Source organism: Marmota marmota, unplaced genomic scaffold (genome assembly GCF_001458135.2).
Source record: "Marmota marmota marmota unplaced genomic scaffold, marMar, whole genome shotgun sequence".
NCBI classification, from domain to species: domain Eukaryota; kingdom Metazoa; phylum Chordata; class Mammalia; order Rodentia; family Sciuridae; genus Marmota; species Marmota marmota.
The window spans coordinates 53,203,514-53,230,756 of record NW_026000037.1 but is presented as its reverse complement, the minus strand read 5'-3'; the positions used below and the strand labels follow the sequence as shown (position 1 = coordinate 53,230,756).

General features: G+C 36.0%; 1 protein-coding gene and 1 long non-coding RNA gene across 14 annotated transcripts in view; one reads left to right on the top strand and one right to left on the bottom strand.

Annotated features, from left to right (window-relative positions):
- LOC125619422 overlaps window positions 1-20,094 on the bottom strand; it is a 144,264-nt gene extending 124,170 nt beyond the window's left edge. For 4 of the 5 annotated variants that reach the window (XR_007350970.1, XR_007350966.1, XR_007350971.1 and 1 more), the window contains exon 1: window positions 19,963-20,094. This is a non-coding gene — a long non-coding RNA (uncharacterized LOC125619422). The remainder of the gene's footprint in view (window positions 1-19,962) is intronic. The other variant, XR_007350967.1, reaches the window with a different exon arrangement.
- Window positions 20,095-20,356: 262 nt separating this feature from the next.
- The window catches only part of LOC107136895 (sodium channel protein type 1 subunit alpha), a 939,664-nt gene continuing 932,777 nt past the window's right edge, over window positions 20,357-27,243 (top strand). For all 9 annotated transcript variants that reach the window (XM_048812402.1, XM_048812401.1, XM_048812399.1 and 6 more), the window contains exon 1: window positions 20,357-20,488. The gene's annotated coding sequence lies outside the window, so the exon portion shown is untranslated. The remainder of the gene's footprint in view (window positions 20,489-27,243) is intronic.

Here is a 27,243-nt window from a genome sequence, read left to right as displayed (position 1 = left end):
GGGGGGGGGGGTGCTGGGAATTGAACCCAGGGCCTTGTGCATTGGAGGCAAGCACTCTACCAACAGAGTACCAATAGAGTAATAGCTCCAGCCTCCCATCTTTTTAATGCTGCCCTCTCTGGGCGGATGGTGCTGTCACCTCTTCCTCCCTCCTAATTTTCCCTTGTAGGTTCCTGTTCTTACTTTTTGTTACTTCTTCCCTCGGCCCTGGAGAGTCCTGCTGCTGCCCCTGCGACTTTAAACAGATATGCTGTGTCGTGATTTCTTCCTTCCTTTGTGTAATTTGAAAGAAATTTATCCTAAAATAGCCATCAGAAATTATGGATCGCCCCAAGAACCCATCAACAAAGTTTGGTTCTTAGAGATGTGTCATGTCTATCAGAAAAAAGCTGTCCATACATCTAGATCCAGTCAGCATGAAATCTTTTGAGGCATCTGGGCTTAACTTAGTAGGAATAAAACTTAGTGACAAAAAATTGTTAATTTTTTTTTTCTGAAACAGAATCTCACTAAGTTGCTTAGGGCCTTACTAAGTTGGTAAGGCTGGCTTTGAACTCACAATCCTCCTGCCTCAGCCTCCCAAACCAAGTTAATTTTAAATGAATATAAAAGATTTGTATCTAAATGAAAAAAAATAATATACTGTTTGGGCATAAACCTTATGAATTTAATAAATATGAATAAATCAATCATAAACCTTATTCTCCCTGTACCCAGTCTGTTTGATGCTCCTTTGGCCAACATAACATAATTTGTCCATGTTCTTTGGTTCAATCAATACATTAAAATGGGCCATTTTGGGCAGTATGATTTTTACAGCATAATTATTTTTTTTTATTTTTATAAGGTAAGTAATTCAATTGATACTCAACACATATTTATTATTCTCTACTATGTGTTAGGTACTGTTGTAGGCACTGAACAGCAGTGAATAAAACAGATAATAGTTTCAGCCTTTAATAATAATAACAGTATATAGTAGTTGGACATGTATATGTCAGATCCTAAGTGATCTCATCTAATTTATTCATTATTCAATATTTATAACAAATTTCTTCTTGGTCCCTTTCCTTCTTCGGTATCCTGCATATCTTTAATTTGTACTAAATTGTTTACAACAATCCAAGTTTCTTCTCATTCCCATAGCAGGAGGAGGTTTGTAGGTGGAAGGAGAGGGAGCCGATCATCAATCATCTTCTGCTGTAAATTTCATGTTCCTGAATCCTCCTCCTCACTCTGAATTGTTATGACGTACCTGAGCATTACTGTTTTCTGGGAATCTACTTTTTGTTTTTACAGTACTTAGAGTACTAAGATCCATACTTAAAAGAGGCCCATTATTTTTGTCCCTCTAAAACGGCCCAAAAAGTCCACTGAAGTAAGGGAGGACCAAGGAGGGCAAAACAGTGAGGGAGACCAGGTCAGCAACACCTTAGCACCAAGTATTATAAGTTCCATAGATTTCACTGTAAAGGGCTATCAATGGGGTTGAAAAGAAGGGACGATGGGGAGGGAAGAATAGAAGTCCACTGAATTAGTTAAAGGGGAATGAAGCGGAGGAAAGAGGGGTGGGAATAGGAAAGAAAGTAGAATGAATCAGACATAATTGTCCTCTCCTTACATGTGAAAACATGACCAGGGTAACTCCATGTCATGTATAACCACAAGAATAAGATCCTGATTAGAATAAGTTATACTCCATGTATGTATAATATGCCAAAATACACTCTACTGTCATGTATATCTAAAAAGAACAAATTTAAAAAGAAAGAAATGAACCCAACACTTATATAATTGTACATAGCAAAAAGCATCCTATATGATAAGGTATGTCTTAAATTGTTACTTGGCCCCTAAAAACAAAGAAAGCCAGTCTGCAGCTCTGGAGTTCTGTTATGTTACCCTTAAGCAACTGTTCATAGGTGGCTTTTTGGATGTGCCTTACCAAGGAAGAGGGCTGGGACCCGCAGCAGGTGAGGGGAGCCTGCATCCTCTTGTTTATTTGTATCTATGTCTGGTTTTTATCCTGTGTGCTTTGATATTGACGTGGCATAAAGGAAAAGTAAGAGCCATCATGAACAAAATCACAGATCGGATGCCTATAATTTCTGCTAGCTCAGGGAGACTTCTTAAACATATTTCACTACACCAGACAAATCGCATCAGTATTTAAAAGGGGTTTGCATTCCCTGACATATTTTGGGAACACATAGCACGACAAAAACATGAAATTATTATCTCCTTAATATCTAGTAGTAATTGTATTATAGCTAAGGTAACAATGTGTCCTCTGTAAAAATTTGAAAAGCAAAGAAATCCATGAGGAAGGGAGCAAAAGACAAAGTCATATTCCCTAAGATAAAATTTTAAAAAGATTACATTCTGATGCACTTCTTCCCATTTTTTCTCTGTAGATAAATAAATTTGATATTTGTGTTTTCATGTGATCTGGTAAGGGTCATGGTGTTAAACAGTAATTTAAGAGATTTTATTTCTTATAATTGCCAGCTGTCAACTCAGTATTATATTTGGTTCATCTTAGAGAACACTCTATTGTCTCAGTGTCTCTGTCTATCTATCTACCTACCTACTTAGCTACCTATCATCATCTGTCTTCTTTCTTTCTCTAATGAAAGCATTGATCATGAACAACAACAAAAAGTTTTACTCCAGAGTTCTACATATACAGACTGTATTATTTTCTTTCTTTCTTTCTTTCTTTCTTTCTTTCTTTTTTTTTTTTTAGCACAAAGAAAAGAGTGAAGCTCAATTTTGTGTGCTGCTTCTTAGCAAAGACAAAAACAAAACCATCAGGTATTCCTGCTTCCAAATATCAACCCAGCCAGGAGAGATATTCCAAAATAAAATATGTACAGAGACCTCAATGACAAATATTTAGTAAAGTAACCCAGTGGTCCTGAGGGCAGGTCCCCATGAGATTCAAAGTTCTACCTTAAGTAGCCTCACATATATATTCATGTACTAGTCTTATATACACTTAGAATGAGTGTGTCTATGTATTTGAAAATATGTCTTTTCATATATGTCTTTTCAAATATGTCTTCATTTTTTTCATCAATGTTTTATAATTTTTGTAGAAATATCTCACCCCCTTTGTAGATGTTATTCCTATTTTTTAAAATTACTGTAATGGAATTGTTTTCTTGATTTCTTTTTCAGATAGTTTGCTGTGAGTGTATTCTAGAAATATTACTTATTTTTGTATGTTGATTTTGTATTCTGCAACTTTACTGAATTCATGTACTAGTTCTAACAGTTTTTAGTGGAGTCTTTAACATTTTATATTTGTATGATCATATAAACTGCAAACAGAGTTAATTTAACTACCATAGCACATAAAAAATATTTTTTTTGCTATGATAAAGTGGGTTCCTAGGGATGCAAAGATGTTTGCACATACACAGGTCAATGAACATGACATCCCATGAAGATAATGAAAGAAAAAAGACACTTCAACAGATACAGAAAATACCTTAGACAAAACTCAACACCCCTTTATGATAAAACTCAATGATTCAGGAATAGAAAGAAAAACCCCTGACACAAAAAAGCCAATCTACAACAATTCCACAGCTAACATCACACTGAAAGGGAAAAGTTTGAAAGCTGCTCCTCTAAGTGTTATATAGCAATCATGTGTCAAAATTCAGAAGTACACAAGGATACCCACTTTTACTATTTCTTTTCAACATAATACTCATAGTCCAAAACAAAGCAATCAGGCAAGAGAAGGAAAAGATGTTCAAATTGGTAAGGACCAAGAAAAAGAATTTTGAAGAATGAGACAATTTTGAAAACTTTCTGAATAAAATAATAAGAACATTTTTTTTATTATTGTCATGGCTCCATCTGAAATCTACAGAACAGTCATTGATCATTTACTCCATGTAAACACAGAACAATAATCCATTTGAGGATCTCAGTGACATCGCCATACCTCTTGATCTCAGTCACTTAGTTCTATACCTACTTTTACTGTCTTAGCTAAGGTGCTCATCTCCTCATATTTACATGATTGTAAGACCTTTCTTTTTTCAACCTATTGGGCATAATGTTCCCAAATTAATCTTTCTAAAGCCCAACATAGGGCTGGGGATGTGGCTCAAGCGGTAGCACGCTCGCCTGGCATGCGTGTGGCCTGGGTTCGATCCTCAGCAACACATACAAACAAAGATGTTGTGCCCGCCGAAAACTAAAAAATAAATATTAAAATTCTCTCTCTCTCTCTCTCTCTCTCTAACAACAACAACAAAAAAAAGCCCAACATATATATAGATGGTTATATAGCTGATTGAGGACATTTGGTGTGCCCCTACTACAAACAATAAAATCTAGACTGATTATTCTGGTGCTATGCTTTTATAAGTTGACTTCTATAAGCTTTATTTACTCCACCACAATTCTACCATTTGTTCCTATAATCCCAGTTCTGTGCTGCCCCACAGAACATGGCATATGCATCTCTGCATTTATTCCTGGTTCCTATTATTTTGCATGTGCTTTACACTCTTGAATATCTTTCCCTCTGTTTATCCAAGTTCTCCCAGTTATTTGAGTACATCCTTGGGGGTTTGTAGAGGAGAAAATCTTGGTTTGTAGCCAGAATGTGCTGCTCAAAAAAGACAGCTTTGTGTCAGGAGAGGAGCCAATTGGAAGAAGGGCATTACCGAGGGGACACTCCAAAATCAATATGGAAAAAAGAGGCAATTCTCAACTTGGAAGTAAAGTAGGAGGATCAAAAGCTCTGAGATTTGATCAAATGACTTACCAGATTAGATGAGCTGAACAAACAGAAATTCAAAAGCTAACTTGAGTGATGTATTGGAGAATGTAGAAGTACAAATATGTTGGAGGCCGGTTTGGGAGTATGGTGATCACATGTCCTCTCCATTTGTCCCCTTCTTATGGTATGGCATGCTTTGTAGGGTTGAGGGATGCTCACTGGACACCCCATTCTTCTTGAATCAGTCCAATCTTACCTCTTCCAGGTCTTTTTGAAATTTTCTCAGCTTGCTTCTGCACATAGGTCTTGCACCTGCCTCTGACATCCCAGCACTCTTATCTCCACTCTATTTCCCATTTGGCAAAGAATCACACTATTGCCGAATGACATTTATCATGAAGTTTTATTTTTACTTGACTTTTAAGTTTCTGTAGTTATGTCTAATAAGACTTTATTAGATGGTGAAAATATCTTTCAATATGGAGATATCCAAACAACGTTTATTGCATAAACCAGAAATACCATTTGCTAATTCACTTCTCTCTTTAACTAGGCCTGTAATCTACACTGGTGGACAGGTTCCTCTTTGAAACTATCTCAAAATTTACCCAAAAAGACATATTCATAAGTAAATATGTTGGTTAAGTTCCATAATGAATGTACAATTACACTTAGAAAAGACATGAATATCACTTACAATTCTTCAGTTACAATAGAAATCAACTCTGGCTAACTTAAGCAGAAAGTAATGTATCCTAGGGATATTTTATCATTCAAAATTCATAATAAAGCTCAAGAAGACTCAGGAAAAAGATAAAAATGAGACTATTGGTTGGAGCAGCTGGCCACCAGAGCCAGGGTGTTACCAACAAAGTGAATAGACTCTGGCCAATTTTTCTTTTTTTGAGGGACTGGAGATTGAATGGCCACTTTTTCTCACCCATGCTCAGTCTGCTCAAGTTCTCAGTTTTGGGAGAGAACTGGTCTAATTTGAGTTTTTACTCTCCTCTTTGACCAACAGAAGTAAGACACCTTGCTATATACAAAAATGGGGAGAGGTAATTTGCCCAAAGTGAATTTTGTCACTATTATTGCGAAAATAATAATGAAAATTAGGCTTCCTAGTAAAGAACAAATGGAACAAGAGGCATGCGTGTTAGTCCAATGCATACAGCTGTGAGGTTTTATAGATCAAGGCTCATTCTGGTGAGCAAATTCTATAATCAGTTTAGAAATAAAGCAGATGAAATGAGCATTGTGCAAAAGATTTATTTAAAACTGGAATTTTATACTTAGGCTTTAACCCTGAGGCAGAACTGGCCCCATAACACATTATGGGCTTTGAGGCTGGAAGCACAATTGGGTCAATTGTGAACGCAGAGAGTGGCAGTTTGCCAGGTAAGGATGCCTTTAGGATCTGGTCCTTGCTCTCATTTGAATACTTTTTTTGAAGTCACATAGTTATTAATGCTAATTGGTTCAAAGTGGATAGGAATTTTGTATGGGGAAGGTAGTGTTTCATGGTGAACCTGGGAAGAGACAAATTAACAAAATGTAGCAATGTTGTACCTTGGTAGGGAACAATTCCCTTTCCTCATAGAGCCCACAGCCAGGCAATAACATGGACCAGACAGGGCTAGTAAGATGTGGAATTAGTGACTGCTATAAGAAAGGAAACACCAGAAGGCACAAGGGACAGGTTCGTAACCAGAAACTTTTACTTCCTAAAAGAAGTAATACTTAGCAGAAACCAAAAGATTGAGGGACATGAGAGCTTGGTCAGAGAAAACATCAAGTGCCAAGGTTCAAACCCAGAGCACCATGTATTTGAAGAACTGACATTAGGTCAGACTGGAGGAAGGACAGAGCGAAAAGGAAAGAAGTGATTAAATATGTGATGCTCATTTGGCAATGCAGGAACATTCAGAGCTGAAATGATTAGATGATGAGAGCTGTAAACTAATCAGTAGATTAAGCCATTTGATGGATTAATAGTTTGAGTGGATTACTGAGTGGTAACTGCACGCAGGTGGGCATGGTTGAAGGAAGTAGGTCATGGGAGGCAGAGTGCCCTTGGGAATTATATTTGGTGTCTGACTCCTTGCTCTGTCTGTGCTTCCCAGCCACCATGAGCTGAGCAGTTTCCTCGGTTACTAGTTTGTGCATTGATATGCTGCCTCACTGCAGGCCCAGAGCAATGAAATTGGCCAATCACAGACTGAGACCATGAGTCCAAACTCAGTCTTTCTCCCTCTAAATTGTTTTATCCTGTGTTTTAGTCACAGTGGCAAAAAAGCTGGCAAGTATACAATATATCATGGGAATGCTAAACAGCTCATGACTTTTTTGTGTGACAGGGGTTCCTTGGAAACAGACTCAGGAGTTGAAGTTTTCATGCAGAAAGTATATTGGGAAGAACTCTCAAAACCAATACGTGTGGGGCAGCAAGGAAGAAAAATGTCCAACTTTTCTTTATGTGTATAGGGAGAAATTTGCCTGTAATGTGGTCACAACAAAGACTTCAGCCAGTTTCTTAGGGAGTTGTAAAATTGAGATGGGCCTGCAGAGTTGTTTCAGACTAGGAGAGGGGGCTGAGATTTTACAAGCCCAAACAAAATAAGCATTAGATAGATATAGGCCACCCTCCAGAAGTATGTAGGGCTAGTAGGTTCTCTTTAGAGAAAGTCCCAGAGACAGGACAATGGTAAGCTTGGACTTAAGGCATGGAAAAGACACTATTTGTTATATAGTTAGAAATTTTTTTTTCTGGTTGGAACAAAAGCAACAAACTGGAGAGAAGTGTGACTATGGTTAGAGAGATCAGTTAAACGTTGGTTGCAAAATCTCTGGCAAGAGATGATAACATTGCAAAGCAGGGCAGTAGCAGTAACAATGGAGAGTTGCAGGTGAATTTGAAAGAAGTACTAGGAGTAGGACTTAGTGATTGGCTTTTAAAAACTCACATTTATAACAGCAGATGGGGTAGAGAGGGAAGATGGGAGGGAAGAGGAGGGGGGATAGTAGGGGATAGGAAAGGTAGCAGAATACAATAGTCACTAATATGGCATTATGTAAAAATGTGGATGTGTAACCGATGTGATTCTGCAACTTGTATTTGGGGTAAAAATGGGAGTTCATAACCCACTTGAATCAAATGTATGAAAGATGATATGTCATAAACCAATTATTTGTTATATATATATATATATATATATATATATTTTTTTTTTTTTTTAAGAGAACAGTATGCACTTTGGTGTAGATGCTAAACTCAGATTTGGAAACCTCAAATTGGAAGTGAATTGAACAGAGACATATTTATGGAGATTACTAAAGAGCATGCAGATATCCTTGTCTGGAGTTCAGGAAAATGATTTGGACCAGAAATAAAATTTACTGAGCTATCATAATTTGGGTGATATTTGTAGCAAACAAAGAGATCAAGATAGAAAGGTTTATCATGTGTGGAAAAAAAAGAAGTTCTAGAATAAGACCATGAGTTTGTCTTTCTTTTGTTAATGAAGCATTTACATATTCTCACCCTGTGCTTTCAACATGATTAAGCAGGCAGTGGGAGAATAGTAGTTATTTAATGCGTTTGATATACCAAGAATATTATCTCATCATTTTATTTATTTTATTCAGATTATCATCCCCATTTAACAGATGAGAAAAAAGACAGAAAATCTAAAGGAATCACAGAAGCCACAACATTATTCATTGGCAAAGCAGGAATTTTGATTTAAATCAGCTTGTGTTTTATTGTGATTTTGATATGACAAATTGGCTAACTACAAATGATTATGTAATTCAAGTTTATTTTGAATTATAGTTTTTTGTAATCTAAGTCTTATTTTGCTTTATATAATATTCAAATATTTAAATATTAAAAAGTGATATTAAAAAAGGAGAAGCTCAAATCTGCTTTGGGGAATAAAGCTAGCGTCTCTATATGCCCAAACCTTAAAAATATAGCATATACTTTTACTTTTGTCAACTGTAAAAACAGAATAAAAAGACTTACTCTTTCATTAACCACTTTGTAAAAGAAAGCTTCGATTTATTCTGAGGGAATTAAAAATGTATAGGAATAGGCATTTGGGGAAAATTACCTCACAACAAAAAGTGTATGTACTATTAGCCCTGACGTTATTTATTTATGTGTAGCTAGAATTACAAGCCCATATAGGACACAGGCTTATGAAAAAATGTCTAAAATAGTTTCTCAGCTATACGAAACCATGAATATGCAGAAACCTGCGGGAGTTGTGAGATAATCCCCCTGTATTCTGTTGCTAGAGATGTATCAGAAATGCTTAATCAGTAGTCTCTGCTAGCACATATCTGCAAAAGCCTTCTTTCACACATTTGGGCCCAAAGTTGGGGTTCAGTCTTCCTGATGAGAAATTAAGAAGAGATGGTAATGTTGCCAGAGGGATTTTCCAGTTGTGTTCCTAAGTAGGCAAACATGCATCAGCAGTAATCCTCCTGTGAAAGATGGTGCACACTCTTCTCAAGGGTGGTGTCCCTTAGCCAGTTCCAGGAGTTAGGCTTGAATACATTATTATCTTTTACAAAAGGTCATTTAGGTCAAGTGTGGTTCTGTGACATACTTTTGCACTAAGAATCTTGAGCTGTGATCAATGTTAAATTATATATATTTCAGGATTCCTTGCAAATCTGTACCAGGAGCAAAGAGGTCATCCTTTTAAAATCTTCCTTTATCTCATTAAGTTTCTTGAGGAAGTTGGTTTTGACATTAAGATTTAACTAGGCCAAAAGCTGGTTTGCAGCCCTAGAAAAATTCTCTAGCTATCAAAGGGGGAAAAAATGATTTGTACAGAGCAAATCCCATTCATCACAAATGTGTTTTTTAAGGATAAAATTAATACAGGATTGTGCTTTCTTTTAAAACTATATTATATACTTTTCTGGCCTTGAAGGGATTAAAATGTATTTATGTTCAAACTCACTTACTTTGTTCATAATTATGCATTCACAGATGAGAAATATATTCAAGGTTATACAAAAAAAGAGTATTTAATCATAAAAATAGGATTATAAACCAAGTTGTTTTAATTTCAAATTCAGAATATGTGCTACAACAACGCATTGTTTTGTTTCATAACTTCTTGATAAATAATAGACATAAGAATTCAAAACACTATCAATCAATATGTACCAAGTAAAAATGTCAAGCCATGTATTTGGAAATTTCAAGGGCACACTGCAAACTCCTACTAAAACCAAATATTTATAATTTGCTTGGGGCAATAACATTGTTTTAAAATATCATACATAAACCATTTCTTTAATGAACTTTATCTTTTAACCTTCATTAAAAAGCAAAACAAGTGTCCTCTGTCATTGAAGATGCCAAATAAATGCATCAACAGAAATTAATAGGCAATAGAACTTGATGAATTCTCCTGGAGAATATTTTTATGATGAAAGCTTGGCAACTGTTACTGTGATTAATCATAATAATGCACAAACTCTTAGCTCTGGATAAACTGACCTATTTTTTCTTTCTGGAATATTCTTTTCTTTCCTCTTTTCCTTCAAGGAAGGCTAAATATTCTACCTTCTCCTGTGATGTCCCCACCTCCACTTCCTTACCCAAATCCCATTTTACTCAAGATCTCTCAGACCACCAAGGAGGAAGCAGTCTTGTTATCCTTGAAACTTCATTGTATCATATTTCCAGCACCCAACACTGATCACACAGTATAATATTGTCCATGCTATGTATTTACCAGACCTTAAACATTGCAAAAAGATTAAAATGTTGAGAAGTCAGGGGAACTGGGAGGGTAGTCAACAAATGCTCCTTGCTCTTAGGAAAGGTAATTTGAACAGCAGATGGCAAAGTGAATTGGAAGTATGAACAGTTTGAAAATCTTGTCATTTATTTGATTATTGGTCAGTACATATGCTGAAAGTTGACTTCCTGTATAAATAAGAAATTCACCCATCCCTCCCACATTTTCAGGATAGAAAGAAATTTTTAAAAATCAAAGAAAATATTTATAACTTAATTGAATCTGAAGATTTCCCTAGCTAAACATACTCTTCCTCTGGCTTGCTAGACATCAAAATTCCTGTCTTTGTGTAAGGTCAGCAAGAGTAATAGAAGTGAACACTATTGGAAGTCCTTCACATTTTCAGATACATAACCCCACTAAATTTTACAGCAATTCTACTAGAAATGTCTTATTATCTCCTTATCCTCCCAATTTTTCCCCTTGGATGTTAAAAAAAAAACAACAGGATGACTTATAGAATATTGGTAAGATGTTTGTGGGTTTTTTTGTATATTTTCAATGTTTTGTTCTCTAACATAAGTTTATGTTAAGAAATAAAATAGCATCCAGGTATGGTGGTGCATGCCTATAATCCAAGCAGCTGGGGAGTCTCAGCAACTTAGTGAGACCCTATCTCTAAATAAAGTATTTAAAAAGGGGCTGGAGATGTGACTCTGTGGTTAAACGCCCCTGGATTCAATCCCTGGTACCCCCCCCCCAAAAAAAAGAAAAAAAAGAAATGATACAGCTTATGTTTTCAAACTTGGAAATATATCAAATGTTATTGTTCATTAAAGAAAGCCAAAAATTTATTAGGGTTCAAAAAGTAGAAAACCACTAATATATTAACCTTTAAAATTCTTACATTACTAAAGAAATAATGTGTTCTGAATGTGTTCCAGAAATACTCTTCTTTTTAAAATACCATCAATGAAAGTCAAATTTCATCTTCTTTGTTGACCAAGTTAGCTATGTGGGACAATAGCAAAATTGAACTTCCATCCAGCCTCTGAATCCTATGAATGGTTGATTTATAATGTGCCTCACTACTGAAATTAAAGGCATTTTTTTTCTACCTAATTAAGTCTGCTGTCAGAGTTATTCCTTGTATGTGCAAAATGTACTTGCCTTTGATGCTCTATTGCCTATACTCTGCAAAGAGGGCAATGCTCTTAAATCTGAAGATATTTGCAGCTGTTTAGCTCATTGACTAATCACTTCTAAGATTTTATTCCCTAAAATAAAAATCATCTGGGTATTAATTATTATTTACTATGCCAGAGATTGGCTTTTCTGCAGATCTCTTCCTCACTTGATTTTACAGTCTTAGCCCATCTCTGGAATTATAAACTTTGCTTTCAAATTCCAAAAGGGAACTCAAAATGGTAGCAGAGATTCTGCATGGCAGGTTTGGTTAGAATTAGATAACCTTCATTCCCATTTCTCACCTCGCATCTATGCAGCCCTGCACTAGGTTAGTAGAACCCTATAGCATGATATGCTGCAAAGAGAGCCACATGCAGAGTTCAACATGCTGCCACCTTGGGTTCCATCTAAATAGAGACAGAGAATCAGGTCAGTGACTACTTTACATACCACACATGGACCTGGAAAGAATCCAGGCTTCTAGACGATCAAATAAATGATTATGCTCTGTAACGTATTAAGCATATTCATACTAATATGAATTATGATCAGCACTTATCTGTCATTACCCTACATTCTCATCAGCTTCTTCACTTATAAAAGAGCAGGAAGAATTCTCAGGGTATACAGTGTCCATGAGGAGAACATTTACAGCTTTTGTTAACTCTTAAATCAGTCTAGATTTTGCATAATCCTGTTGTATCTATGAAAAAATCTTGACTGTTTATCGTTCTCTTCAGTTATGTTGATTTTTTTCATTTATTTGGCTCCTGTTAAGAAATTGTTGGTCAGGTACTACTGTCCACTAGGTATGGGAACTCAGACAAGGTGTCTAATTTTTCCATGTCTTTTTACCAACTAAAGAATTGGAGGTAGAAAAGAGATCAAGTAAAAAGTACAAACAGAAAAGGTTTGGTCTGGAGTACCCAGTTCAGAAAATACAGATTTACTTTAGTTCTCTCCCTCTCTTGGAGAACTCTAGCCATCAGCAGAGGGAGCTCTGCTGGGTTGGAGCATCACACGCTCACAAATCTTCACATCAAAACGTAAGACTGTGTTCAAAGTACAATAGCTTAGTTTGAAACTCAGACTAGAAGTGACTAAAGACTTTGAGAAGCAGAGTTTAGAAAGCAAAGAATTGGCAACCTAACAGATCTGGAATAATCATGTGCACTCTTTCTCCCCCTTTTTAAGGGGGATGTGGAGTGGGGTGGTGAATTATGTTTAATACGTATGATCAGGTTATTAAAACAGTAAACAATAAACCAATGTGATAGTCTTGGGAAAATAAAACATCTCATGTAATATAGGGGGAAAACATTGAGTTTAAAGACCAGTGTCAAAGACTAGATGTCATCCTGTAATTTATAGAATATTTTAAACAGTAGATTACCAATGCCTAGCTTCTCAAAAAAAAAATTTTGAATACTTACAAATTACTTAATAAAATATGTACAGAATAGTCCAAGTGGATCTTACTATAACCTCATTATAATTATTTTTAAAAATTAAACCATGAATATAATTGGATTTTTAAAGTACAAATATATTGCTAATTTTTAAAAAATAGACTTCTAGGAAAAACAAAACAATAAGGACAATTATTAAATGACATTTTCAATGAAAATTTGGGAATCTCTTAAAAAGTGAGGCATTATTTTATAATCAATATTATCATAACCACTAACATTTTCTATTTAATGAATTCATGTTTGCATGTGTTCTGCCTTCTTAAAGTAGTTGGGGCTCCTCTTCATTTTTTATTGATAATCACAACTTTAGTATAATGAACAGTTATTCAGTATATACTGTGTTTCTAGTAAGGCTCTGCTCTAGGTGCTAGAAATACAAGGAAAAATAATTCACATTATTTGGTTTTTTTAACGTTTAATCAGATTGGTTGAGATTAATGATATGTAAACAAACATGTTCAATAAGTGTATTATAAGCTCACTAAGATTTTGTAGGCCACAGTAAGATCCCAATGAGCATGATCATTTCTGTTGAGGTGGGGACAGAGGAATCAATCTGCAAATGCTGTTTAAAAACTGGTTCTTAAGTCTCCTAGGTATCACCAATGACCACTAGCACACGGGTATCCTTTCACTTTGGAGAAAAGACAGAAAAGGAAGTTGAGACCAGGGGTTGGGGTGAGGGGAGACAAATTTCCCAACACAGAAACAGCCTGAAACAGAGGCATGGAATAGCATACAAATTTCTTATATCTGTAAACAATTCAGTGAGATTGAAATATTTGCCAAAATAAGAGAGAGAGAACATAAACTATCTTTTTTTCTTGACCTGATTGGAGAATTATCCATAGATCTAGAAGGGAGCTCCTTAGTAAGACTACCTATGTGAGAGTGACTAGAAATAGGATGAGAGGGGATCCCAGAGGAGAAGACAGTGCAGTTATACCAGGCACTTAGGACTTTTTCAGAGATAATCTAATGTATCCGGTAATGACCCAGTACCTACATGTTCTGTGATTGCACTTGCAAAAAAAAGAGAAAATGTTAGAAAGCCCCAAAATTGAATTTGGCTCTTTCTACCCTGATACACACCCCCAACCTGTATGATTCTCATTTCATTTGAGAAGTTCCAGGATGTTTGGGTCTAATGAAGGGATGCAGCTGGGAAGAAGAATGGAAAGTGTCTTTGTAGGGTGCTTCTCCTGGTCTAACTAGATCACTTAGTGGTACTTATCCCAGTGAGTTCAAGAGAGAACCCAAGACTGAGAAAAATGTTCGAGCAAAATTATATATCTACCGACACCCTACTCAGTAACCCCCAAGTTACATGACCATTTTAAATGAAAGTAATTTCTGGATTGCCTAGGGGCTCATTCTCAACACCAATAAACTCCTTCTCCCCGCTCCTTCTCTTTCTTCCTCTACTCTTCTTTCTCCTTTCCTCCCTCCTTGACACAATTCTGATGCAAAGCAACATATAACTCAAAACCTCAACAATGACCAGGGCTAACAAGGACCTCATCAGTGTTGGCCACCATCCACTTTAGTCACCACATTAGGTCGACCTGTCTGGCAAAACATCTGCTTTCACCATTTTATTTATTGTCCAAATATTAGATAGACAAGTTGGATTTGGGACTATGGCATCCCTTAAATACAGTTACTCCCCCAACCCCCCCACTCCCTTAGAAAATATATCATTCAAAATCACCAGATTCCTCAGGCCATTACACAAAAGACAGAGGGTGGACCTGTCCTTGTCAATTCTAATACATGCTCAATGGCACTAATCATAAACATACCTGTTCCAAGGATGTAATGTATTTTTTCAGACTATGTGTTTATTTTTCTACTGATTTCTAACACATTTATCCATTATTCCAGAATATCCTTCATACTTTATTTCCAGTTCATCTCAGAACTCCCTGGACTTTGAGGTAGACCTTTTTGCTTGTCTGCCTCATATTCTTTCTCTCCTTCCTCCTTAATAAGGGAAATGAATTTTGTTTGAAGCACATATGAATCAAATTTGAAAATTATTTGTTTCCCAGCCTCCTTCCTTGCTCCTATGAATACGCATATCGCAATTCTGGCCCATGAGACACAGGAAGATGTCTGCAAAGGATTTATGAGAAACTTGCTTCCCTCACACAGGATTTATGCCTAACCTCTTTGTCTCTTATATTCTGCCTAAACTGCAGAAGTAATGTCCAGGGTATCGGCAGAATGCTGTGATCAGAATGGGCTCAGAAACAATCCCCTTAGGGTAATGGAGGTGAGCCATGTTTCTCATAGCATATGAAACTGCTGCCATTTAAAATATATAAGCTAAAATATAAAATCCTCCATATTATAATATAAAAATATGAAAATCTACACTAAAGTTTCTCTTATCTCTATGAACAGAAGATAATGGAAGCAATCCTATTTTAAGGTGCAAAACATAATCAATCAAACCTCCAATACAAGAAAGGATCCTACACATAGACATAAATTAAATTCTCTCAGTTCTCTGCTTTGACCTCAAAAATTATAATTGGCCAAAAGATGTATGTATGTGTATGTGTGCACACATGGGTATGTGCATTTTTTTTTTAAGTGCTTCAACTGCAAAGATGAAAGATAGGCAGAGATAGCTTGGTGACCACCAAACCAGACTCCTCCTTCTAGGAAGTAGATGTTGTGCTAGGGATATCTGTCAGTTTTACATTTCATGCATGGGGCTATGCAACTTTCTCACTATTGAAATATAATCCAGTCATATGTCATTTCTGAGCTGATGGGGAGCTTAATTCTTCATTATCTCTTCTTTCCATTGACTCTGAATACCTACTGGCAATAGGTGTCATAAGACTGAGGATCCTGAAACCATGAATGATCACATGGATTGCTATTTGTCAACCAGGAGTAGCTATAGAAATCTGCATGAGTAAGCAATGGAGTTTCTTTGTGCTAAGTCACCTAGACTCTAAGGTAATGTGTTGCTGAAGCCAGGGTTATGCTAACTAATTTAAAGGGCAAATTAAAATCTCACATTTTACATGGATAAGCCTGAAATTACTAAAAACGTACTAATGTAATTGAGTGGGCTCAGAAATAATTAAATTCTCTGCCATTAGGTAAAAAATGGAAATTAAATTAATTAGAAAATGGAGAAATGATAGTTTTGTTCTCCTTGAGTTTATCATTTATAAAATTCATACCTGCCAGTTAATAAAATATCTTTTAATTTTTAGGTCTCCAGTTAGGCTGAATCTAGTCTGATTTTCTGCTAAGATTTTTCTCTATTTGAGTGAAATGAGTACTGCATTGCATGTGGCTTTTTAATGAAGAAGAGGTTAGTGAGATAAGCAATTGTTTTGGACTAGGTTCGTTCCAGGTGATTGCAGTGAGAACTCAACTATCTTCCATGGAAAAATTGAGTTTAATGGAAACTAAGAACTTCTATTCTAGTCTGTCCAGAAACTCTACACAAGTCTAAAGTTTTTAAATAGAGGGGCTATTTTGTTCCAAGTCCTTTCAAAGATGTCGGTGTTATTCCTTGTCCTAGCGTGAGGAACAGCTTCTGGTCTAGAAAGGCACTCCTGTAACCAAACTGCAGAACCAATAGAGTCCTTCCATGGACTAGCCAGGAGGAGCCACGCGCCTTTCAGTGTTGCTGATTTCATTAAGAAAACAGAACAGAAAAAACTTAGCAAAAGTCTCTCTTCTAAATTAGTGAGACAGCATTTTACTTAGTAATTTCAGAGATTCTCAGGGTTGGATCTGTACTTCAGCACCCCTTTCTTCATCCATAGTCACATTCTCTTCAAGAAGAAGCTATTTTAGATGATCTTATTTTGGGGGGCATATATGGGAATAAAGGGGCCATGAACTCTTTTCTCTTTTAATTCTGAAAAGTCTCTCCATACTTTTCTCTTTTAAAATATTTTTCTTAGCTACACATACGGTGGGATTCATTTTGATTTATTCTTATATGCATATAATATAATTTGTTCTATTTCAACCCCCAGTACTTCCATGTCCCTTCCCTTCCCCCTTTCCCCTGACCCCCTTCCTTCCTCTGTTGTCTTGTCTTCCTTCATTTTTTTTTATTATTTTACTGTTTTTTAAATTGGTATATAAAAGTTGAATTCACTGTGATATATTCATGTGTACACATTGACTACACTATATTTATAAAAGCATCTGTTACTCAAGGAACATTCTTTTGTAAAAGGAGGATAATATTTTTCCATTGAAAGATAAGATAAAAAAAAATTAGATGCCTTTTTGTGCTTTTGGAATATAAACCAGCTTAGACTAATGATTATACTGAGTACTTTAGGATTTTATAAGTAAGCAAGACTATTTGCAAAGGGAGAATTCACAGTGGAGAAGTGCCCTGTTTGCCTTAAAGACAGCACCCCAGCTTTAATTGTGAGTGGCAATAGAACCAGCTAAAAATTCAGTTCTCACCAACTCACTGTAGGGGGAAATGGGTTTTTTTTTTTTTTTTTTTTTTTTTTTTTACAATTAAGAGCTATAGATGTGGGCCAGGGATAAAGCTTAGTAAGTAGAGTGCTTGCCTTGCATGTATAAGGCCCTGAGTTCAATCCTCAGCACTACAAAAAATAAATAAATAAATAAATAAATAAATAAATAAATAAATAAAACAAAACAGCCATAGATGTAAGCCAGGCCTCTAGGTGGTCCTCTGAAAGTTCTTGGAGAAAGAACTGCTTTAGCTGGCATAGGCCTTATGACTTTCTCTTCCTGTCCTCCTGCCTAGAATATAGTCAGGATCCTGGAGATGAGGCAGCCATCTTGAGACCATGAGGCAACAAATAGAGGGATGGGAGCTGAGGATGTAGCTCAGTAGCAGAGTTCTTGCTTAACAAGTTTGCTGTCCTAGGGTCAATCCACAACACCAGAAAACGGAACAAAACAAAAACAAATAGGAGGAAGAAAGTCACAGGCTCTGGGTGGTTGAAAGAAAGAGAAATGAATGTAGGTTCCTAGGACTATGAGTCTGCCAAACAGGCTTTGAAGGCCTACTTCCAGATTAATGTCACTGTAGAAAAATAAAACCCCTACTTGGTGAAGCTAGTGAACACTGGACTATCTTTTATCAGCAGCCAAACTTATACCAAGTTGATCTAATTAGTAGAATGCTAAAAATAATTTTATAAAAACTGTTTCCAAACTAGTATTTCATCTGTTTAGGCAACTTTGAAATGTATATATAGTATAAATCATTTTCATGCAGTACTAAAAATGACTCCTCCAAAGAACTCTATTAGGACATAATAGATACATAAACACATTATGAATATGTTTTGTCCTTTCACTTACTCATTCATTTTTGAGGGCCCAGTAAACTGTCCCAGGGGCAGCCATGCAAGGATGAAACACAACACTAGACTATAAGAGCCTTGGTTTATTTGACAAAATAAAATAAAGCCTTCTTTAAAACATTCTATGTTTCAGCTCCTTGCTTCTCATGGGTTGTCTACTTTCATGTACATTAGCTCTTTCAGAGATGGAGGCACCATAATCAACAATGTCACAGTAAAGGGCTCTGAACCACCACCATTGTGGCTTACATCATTTAGTGTTCAGAGTACAATTTCGTAAGTTGAAGATTTAATTAAATGTTGCACCAACATGTTTTTCACCATCATGGGAATCAGTTGAAGACAATTTCTCATTCCATCCAATATAGAAACTGTTTTGCCAAAACTCAGACTACCTCAAAAAGCAGAAACCTAGCACTTTGTTTTCTGTTGTTTCTATGATTAAAAAAAAAAAATCATTGTGCTTCAGGCCTTACTTCAGGATCAAAAGACAACTGTTTACTCAAGTATGATGGCAAAACACTGGTTGGTTAGAGAAAAACCACAGTCCACTCATTTCTTCCTCTGTCAGCTTAGGCATGCCATTTAACTTCTTTCTACCTCAGTTTCCTTCTGAGTTAAGTGATGAGGTGGAATTAGATCACCATGTTCTTTGGTAGACCTTAATTCTCTTATTTCCTCGCTCACTGTGATGCATTAGCAGACAAGCTTCCCAGCTAAGAGCAGAACATTAAGATTATTTTTAAATGATGCATGGCTTCTTCTCTATTTCTGTTGCCTCAGGAATTATACATCTTAGCCTGCATCCCATATAAAACCACAATTTTATATATAATTAAACAATATAATGCCATCTATATTAATAATACCATATCACTGTACTCAGAATTGTAACAGGGAAGTGAATTTATTATTTCTAGCTTTTAAGGGCATAACTTGTCTTACACACATTTGAGATAATTGAATGAAAATTAGATGGAGAGAACATTGTTTTTAATTTGCTGTTTAAAGTATCCCCCAGATATCTAGGAGTGAGTCTAACAAAGATTATCTCAAAAGCACAGCTATCCCCTTACTCCATTCTGAGAAATTGTTTTCAAAGTCTAACAAAGATCCATTGTATGCAAAATCTGATGCTGATATTCAGATCTCATTTTTCAGTACGGACAATATAAGTAATTAATTAGCACATCTGATATTTTTCTGCAGACCACCAGAGATAGGTCCCAGTTTTTCTCATTACTTGTATGAAGATTTCAGAAGTTGCAATACATTAAGCACAACTGGTTTAACCCACCACATTCTGAATTTGATATATGAGTAAAATGCTATCATCTTGCTTGCAAAAAGATATTTAAGGAACATGAACACTCTTTACAAACACTTTAGTTATCATCCTGCAAAACAACTCACACCCCCAGAGATCTTCTCATTCCAGATACACAGTCCCCTCTACTCACCACAATGAGTTAAAGGTAGACAAAAAGCTCTCGGTAGCAGCCTTTGTGTTAGTATTTTGCTTTGCCATTCCCTTCATTTCAGGTGTCATGGCACAGGACTTTACAGACAGCAGTTCATCCTGTGAGGTTTACTGCAAACACCCAAAGAGGTGTCTGGCACTTGCTGGAAGATTTAGCTTTTATGTTTCTGGTCATTCTTCCCATACCAAAAATGAGACCAGTTTCTGAGCTATTCTTATCTCTCATTCCAAAACGTTTCAAAAGAGAAAGACAAGAAAGAGTTCATGATTTCCATGCAAACTCCCAGCCTGCCTGCCTGCCTGCTGCTACCAATACTTCTTATTCTTGCTGGTGATGACATTCAGCGAGCTCCCCAGCACCGACGCTTCGTTATGTAAGGCTGTCTAGGTCAAGTGTAGGAGACTCACTGCTGGCCTGTGGAAACTCATGGAACTGTTTCTTCAGATTAACACTTCAGGGGCTATGGAGACTGGAGGAAGCTGAGCTTTTACTACATCTTTTGGGGGTAAATATTTTTGCATGATTCAGTGGTTTTTATATTATGGTCTTGGCAGATGCCTGTCAGCCATGCTGAGAGGTGCAGGGAGAAATTACTAAGAGATTCCAGTTCTGTTACCATGCTTGAATAAGCATACTAAGTCTTCCAGTAATCCTAGCGTTAAGACATCGAGGAGTAAAATTAAAAAATAAATCATAAATTAAAATCTGCTTGTCAAGCATCATCTCTGAGCATCAAGGAATAAATGTTGCTTTGATGTTTAATCTCTGCATACAATCTGTTTGATCAGAGGTGTGGCAGGACAGCATTATTAGATGGGCTCTTAGCTTCAAGAGATTTACTGCAGTTCTTGGCTGTTATGTTGTCCTTCTCTCTGACTACAAATTTGCTTCCCTGGGAAATGAGCTATATGTCTGCCTCTATTTGTGTTAAGTATTGTGACTGTTGGTGAAATAAGAATGGAACCTGCATAACCTGGCAGTTATGTGACTTCAACAAATAATAAGCCCTACCTATTTAGTTTCAAGGTGAATACTGCAGTACAAGCGCCATTCAAAGCGAACACTGTGTGATGCTGGGTTCACTGCATTGGCTCAAATGGATTCGGTTTAGGAGAGTCGGAGGGATAATCCCAGGGTAGAAGTGAACAGTTATTCACTCTATGAGTAAAAGTAGAAACAGTTTAACACTGATTCTGTTTTAGACTCTCACACGGTGTGCTGCTACAGGAATTAGTTAAAATAGCAAGATCTTATTGAATGCTGCAGAAATGCCTGGAGAAGTAGCAGGGTAAGATTTCAGTAGCAGGCTGATATTGGCAAGAAATGCTAATAAGATTTAACCGGAGATGATGATACAACAGATGGCACCTAATTTAAAAGATAGATGGATATTTTAAAAGTTGAAGGCAAATGTAACACACTTGAAAGCATTTGGCTTCTGGGTGCCCTTGGCAGGTGAAATTCAGTACTTTAGACATGATGCCTCGAGTTAGAAAAAAAAAAAAAAGGCTGTCGGAACTGTCTACATGACCTCAAAGAGCTAAATGGAAAGTTGACTAACCAGTCATTTGCTTGGATGTCTCTAAATGAAGACTAGCACCAGGCAGGTTAATTGTGCAATACTCTATAGGTAAACAGGTAGTTTATAAAATTTCTTGGAGTTTTTGTTTTAAGTTAAAGGAATATAAATGAGTACTACTGAATTGAATTTCCTTAAGAGTAATTTTCACTCTTTAACCATGAACAGTAGCATATTGATTATTTGATGAAAATATACTGTTTTAAACTATATTTAATTGATTAAGCATGTACATGTTTCCCCCAAATAATTTGAAAAGACATTTATGGTCCCTCAGGGCTTGATTTTATATTATTGATGTCAATAGTCATTTTCCCCATAGATGTAGCTTGGCATAAGAGCCCCATCAAATCAGTTCCTACTCTGTTTGGCATTTGGACTATATAAACTTACTGTTAAAAATGAGGCATACATACCTATATATGATTATCTTCTTTGATTTTATATATGTTTAGGATAGCACAGTTTGTACTAAGTGTCTATAAATTACTTTTTGTTTAATGTTGATTCCACTGGTTATTGTTAAAAAGGATTCTTCTTTCTGGTAAGAAGCTTAAAGATGAGGAATTTGAATGAAATGAGGGCTTAACTAGTTTTGTTTTTACCGTTTATGATTGCATTATTCTGTTTGAATTAGCATGATCAAACACTCCTCTATCCTAATGTGAGATTAGGTCTTTGGTGAGATAATAGTTTTACATACCTACAATACAGGTTGACAGTTATTAAGTATCAACCAAGTGCTAGGCAGTGGTCCTTGATGTGTGGTGTGCTGATAAGCTACATTAGCCTTCTCTGGGAACCAATTAAGAATGCAGACTCTCAAGCCTCACTTTATACTTCCTGGCTCAGAACCTCTGGAGTGGGTTTCATAAATTCTTTTTGTAGAAGTTCTCCAGCTGTCTGTAAAACTCACTAAAGTTTGAGAACCACCATGCAGGGCAATAATTTCGTTAAATATTATGAAAATAGTTTTATTGCACACAAATATGCATTATATAATGAAATGCTCTGCTTTCTTCAGATATCCTAATGTGAGCAGTACAGTTTTCTTAAAGGTTTATGCAATTATTTAGTACATCTGAAATTTAAATATTTCCATTAGAATATCTATTTTCCAGGAGTTAAATTTTAGACCTTCATCTCTTAAAAGTTGTTATAGTCAGCTTTTTCACTCCTGTGACTAAAAGATCTGACCAGAAAAATTGTAGAGGAGGAAAAGTTCATTTGAGGGCTCAGAGTTTCAGAGGTCTTAGTACCTAGACAGCCAGCTCCATTCCTTAGGACTCAAGGTGAGGCTGAACATCATGGCGGAAGAGTTTGGTGGAGGGAAGCAGCTCACGTCATGATCAGAAAGCGGAGAGAGAGACTCACTTGTCAGATACAAATGTATACCCCAAAGCCGCACCCCCAATTTCCACTTCCCCAAACCACACCCCACCTGCTTTCAGATACAACTCAGTTAATCCCAATCCAGGGATTAATTCACTGATTGGGTTAAGACTCTTATAACCCAGCCATTTCTCCTCTGAACCTTCTTGCATTGTCTCAAACATGAGTTTTTGGAGGACACCTCATATCCAAATCATAACAGAAGTTATATTGTGTGATGGTAAAAACATGAGAGGACTTCTCTCTTCTGCTTGCTGAGTGTGACTTGGCAAGCGTCACTACCCCTCTTTGGTGCTGTTTTTTTTAATTTTTAGAGCAACTGATGGGGCTAAATCAGGGTTCTCAATTCAGCATGGTTGAAATTTGGGGTTGGAATTTTTTGTTGTGGGGTCTGTCTTGTGCATAGCAGAGTGTTGAGCAGCATTCCTGGCCCACAAGTTTCTAGACACAATCTCCAGTTACAACAATAAGAAATACTTCCAGAAATTGCCACCTGTCTTTTGCAGGCAAAATTGTCCCCCTCCTGATTTATGTACCACTGGCCTAGTTTAACTTTCCTATGAAAATTTCTAGTGTACTAGATGGGACAACAAATGCATTAGTTCTCTTTTTGGATATGAGCAGTTTTAATATATATATATATATATATATATATATATATATATATATATATACATATATATATGTATATGTATATATATATATATATATATATATATCATTNATATATATATATATATATATATATATATACATATATATATGTATATGTATATGTCTTTGTTATATAACCCAGATATAAGTTGGAGCCTCTTTGTCACCCTGAAGATATAGGTTTGATTTGCTCAAATACCTACTAATCCCAAAGTCTGTGGAAGGCCAAAACCCTTCTGCAATGTCTCAGGAACATGGAGTAGTTCTCTGTGTAGTCTCTATATCCTGGAGTCCTGGTTTCATGTATACTACCTCATTTTTTCCCCAAATGACCCAGATTGCGTCCACCAGTGGTTTCTAGCAAAGATTTATCTATGATAATCACCTTTTAGACTTCATAGATTTCATTAAAAATAAGGACTTATTTTCTCCCTCACCTATCTGTGCTCTTCATGCCCTCCCTATAAGATCTGATCATTCTAAATTCTTCTACCACACACAGTAATCCATTTCCACAGTTCTTATATCCAAACATAGATGTCCAAACATTAAAAACTTTAGAAGATTGCTGAACAATGTGACATAAAGATCAGAATTTCAAGGCCAGCTCGGGCAACTTAATAAGACTTTGTCTCAAAATTTAAAAACAAAACAAAACAAACAAACAACAACAACAAAAAAATCATGTAACAAGGCCTGGGGATGTAGCTAAGTGGTAGAGCTCTGCTGGGCTCAGTCCCCTGAATAGGAAAAAAATTCTGAATATCCAGGGCCTTTGATCTAAGATGATTCACCCTTCACAGAAGACAGTTGAATCATATTATATATGCAAAATCTCATGGCTAGAGGAATGTTGAATTTATGTTCATTTTCATGTTTTTCTAAGTCATACTAAATGACAGTTCCTTGCTCTTACCTCAAACAATTCACCAATTCAGTCCAGATTTTCTGTAGCTGATATGTCTGGGAGAAACAGACAAGACAAACATATATGCACACATGTTTTTCCCAAGGGTTAGAAATTCCTTTTAGTTTGCTGTCTTACAAATTTAAATTGTTATTCTGGAATCCGTGTGAACTAAGGAACTTAATCTCGGATATAGACAGCTATGATTCTAATGAACAAAACAAAGTAGATAATATTTGAAAGATTATATCTGTGTTTCTAAGTAATTTTATAGACACGATCCTGTCAGAGACCCACAGGAAGCCAATAACACAGGTCCCATTAATTTTATCATTGGCAATAAGAAAATGAAGAACAAACTTCCAGATGCCAGATCTATCTACTTTTCTATCAGATAAGACTCCATAGTACAAATAGTTTGAACTAAACCTAGAAGAACCCATAAGAGTCCACAGACCCACTTCAGAGTATATACCAATTTAAATTCCCTTGAATTTTAACTTGATATTTGAGACATGTGCCTACATGCTTATGTCCACTTCAGTATTATCAGAATAGCCAAGATATGGAAGCAACTTAAATGTTCATCAAGGGAAGCTGATCAGGAAGAAGACAAGAATGTCCACTCGTGTCACTTCTAGTCAATATAGTCCCGGAGGTCCTAATTTCTCTGATAAAGTATCATTATATTTATTTTTTTTCTGATATTTTTAATATCCATCAAGTAAAGACATGAAAAAGGATATCTGAAATTTGGGGGTGCAAGGGAAGTAGAATAGATATCAATCTTTCATATGAAATTGCCTTAGACTATTATTATGATTCTCTAATACTGGGAGAAAGGAAGATCGTAATGATATAAAGAGTGTTTTGATTTCAGATATATAGTTTCTGGTGTATCAGGGAACACAATAATGATACATACCCATACATGCGCGCGCGCACACACACACACACACACACACAGTTTTGGTTTGTTCTCTAGATTTACTAAGCATTGTCCCCTGACAATTGACCAACTCTCTCTTACCCAAGTCCACTATGTCTAACTTGGATTCTAGGAGAACAAAATTCAATTTAGCAGACACTACCACCGTCAGTTTGTGTCCTAGCAGGGAAGAGACACTACATTATTACAGTCCTGACTGATAGAATAGTCAAACAAAAGTGGATTTGGCATCTGGAGAATTTGAGCTTTTATTTTCTTGGTTGCGAAATGATGAAATTAATGGAACTCATCTTATGGGATTTCTTGAACCTCTGAAAAGATCAGACTTTCCAAACTTGTGGATAAAAAATATATATATATATTTGATTTTAATTTCTCAACACCATGTTCTCCAGGTTTTCTTATGGATATGGTTGCAGCTCCCCCTCTTTATCATGGGTGCCAGACCCTGTGCAATCTGGCCATCACTTGCCCAAACCCTAGCCACTTCCAAGATTCAACCTTGTATCAATTTCTACATGATATCTCCCCTTCTTAAAGTGTGGTTTTGTTTTTCCATTACTCTCTCTGTGCTTCTCCTATTAAATGACTCAGGGAGACAAAATCAAGACTTGGAGTAGATGTCACCTCAGAGTTAACAAAGAAAACAGTTTGGTAATTCTGGGTGATGGCAAAGGTGTTGAAAACAGGAATCTTATGACATTGTTGTAGTATTATAAATGGTAGGACATTTTTGGAAGAAAGTCATCAATATCCCCCCATGTTAAAAGGTAGAATAAAAAGAAGGAAAAAAAAAAAAAGAGAAAATAATTTCCTGAGAATGCACTTAGAGAAAAACTCACATAAGTGAGTAATGTGTTTGTAAAGTGATGTTTACACTAGCATTCTTTGAAATAGCATGTGTTTGTCATTTGAGGGCTGATTAAATAAATTTTAGTGTATTCATCTACAAACATGATGAGATACTCTTTAAGCAATAGGAAAGAGATTAGAAATACACTATTAATTCCAACAAGGTATAAAGCCATATATAGCATATAATGTCTTTTCTGGGAAAAAAATAAATCATATCTATTCATATGCTTGGATGTGTACAGGAATTTTCAGAAAAGATTCAAGGGAAATTAACAGTAACTGCCTCTGCAAAATGGGCCCAGAGAAAGAGAAATTGGAAAGTTGTTTTTTACTTAAAAAGACACCCAGGTCAATTAACATATGAAATGCTACTTAAAGAGTAGATTAGGAGTTTGCCTGGTGTGTCTGAATCAGGGTATACTAGAAGAGGCTAGAACCTGTTAGGCACCTGTTAGGTGAGAAGAGCAAGGGTTACTGAACTACACATTCTGGGTGTGAGACAAGCAGGGAGGTTTAAAGAGCCCAGGTCAGCTATGAAGGTCAACAGTATTCTACAGCCCTGCTTCTCAAACATCAATGTGCATAGGTCCTTGTTAAAATGCACATTCTGATTTGACTGGCCTGGGGTGGAGCCCAAGAATTATGCATTTTTCAACAAACACAAGAGATGGCCATGCTGCTGGTCCTCTGCCACATTTTGAGAAGGAATTAAGGCTTTAAAACTTAGAAAGTATTATGTTGTTGTGTGGTTCATGCCTTCATAAATATGAAGTAGAGCCAGAAAGCATTTGCTGTTAGAAAATGAGCTGAGGGAAAGAAAAACATTAACAAAAAAAAAAAAAAAAAAAAAAAAAAAAAAAAAAAAAAAAAAAAAAAAAAAAAAAAAAAAAAAAAAAAAAAAAAAAAAAAAAAAAAAAAAAAAAA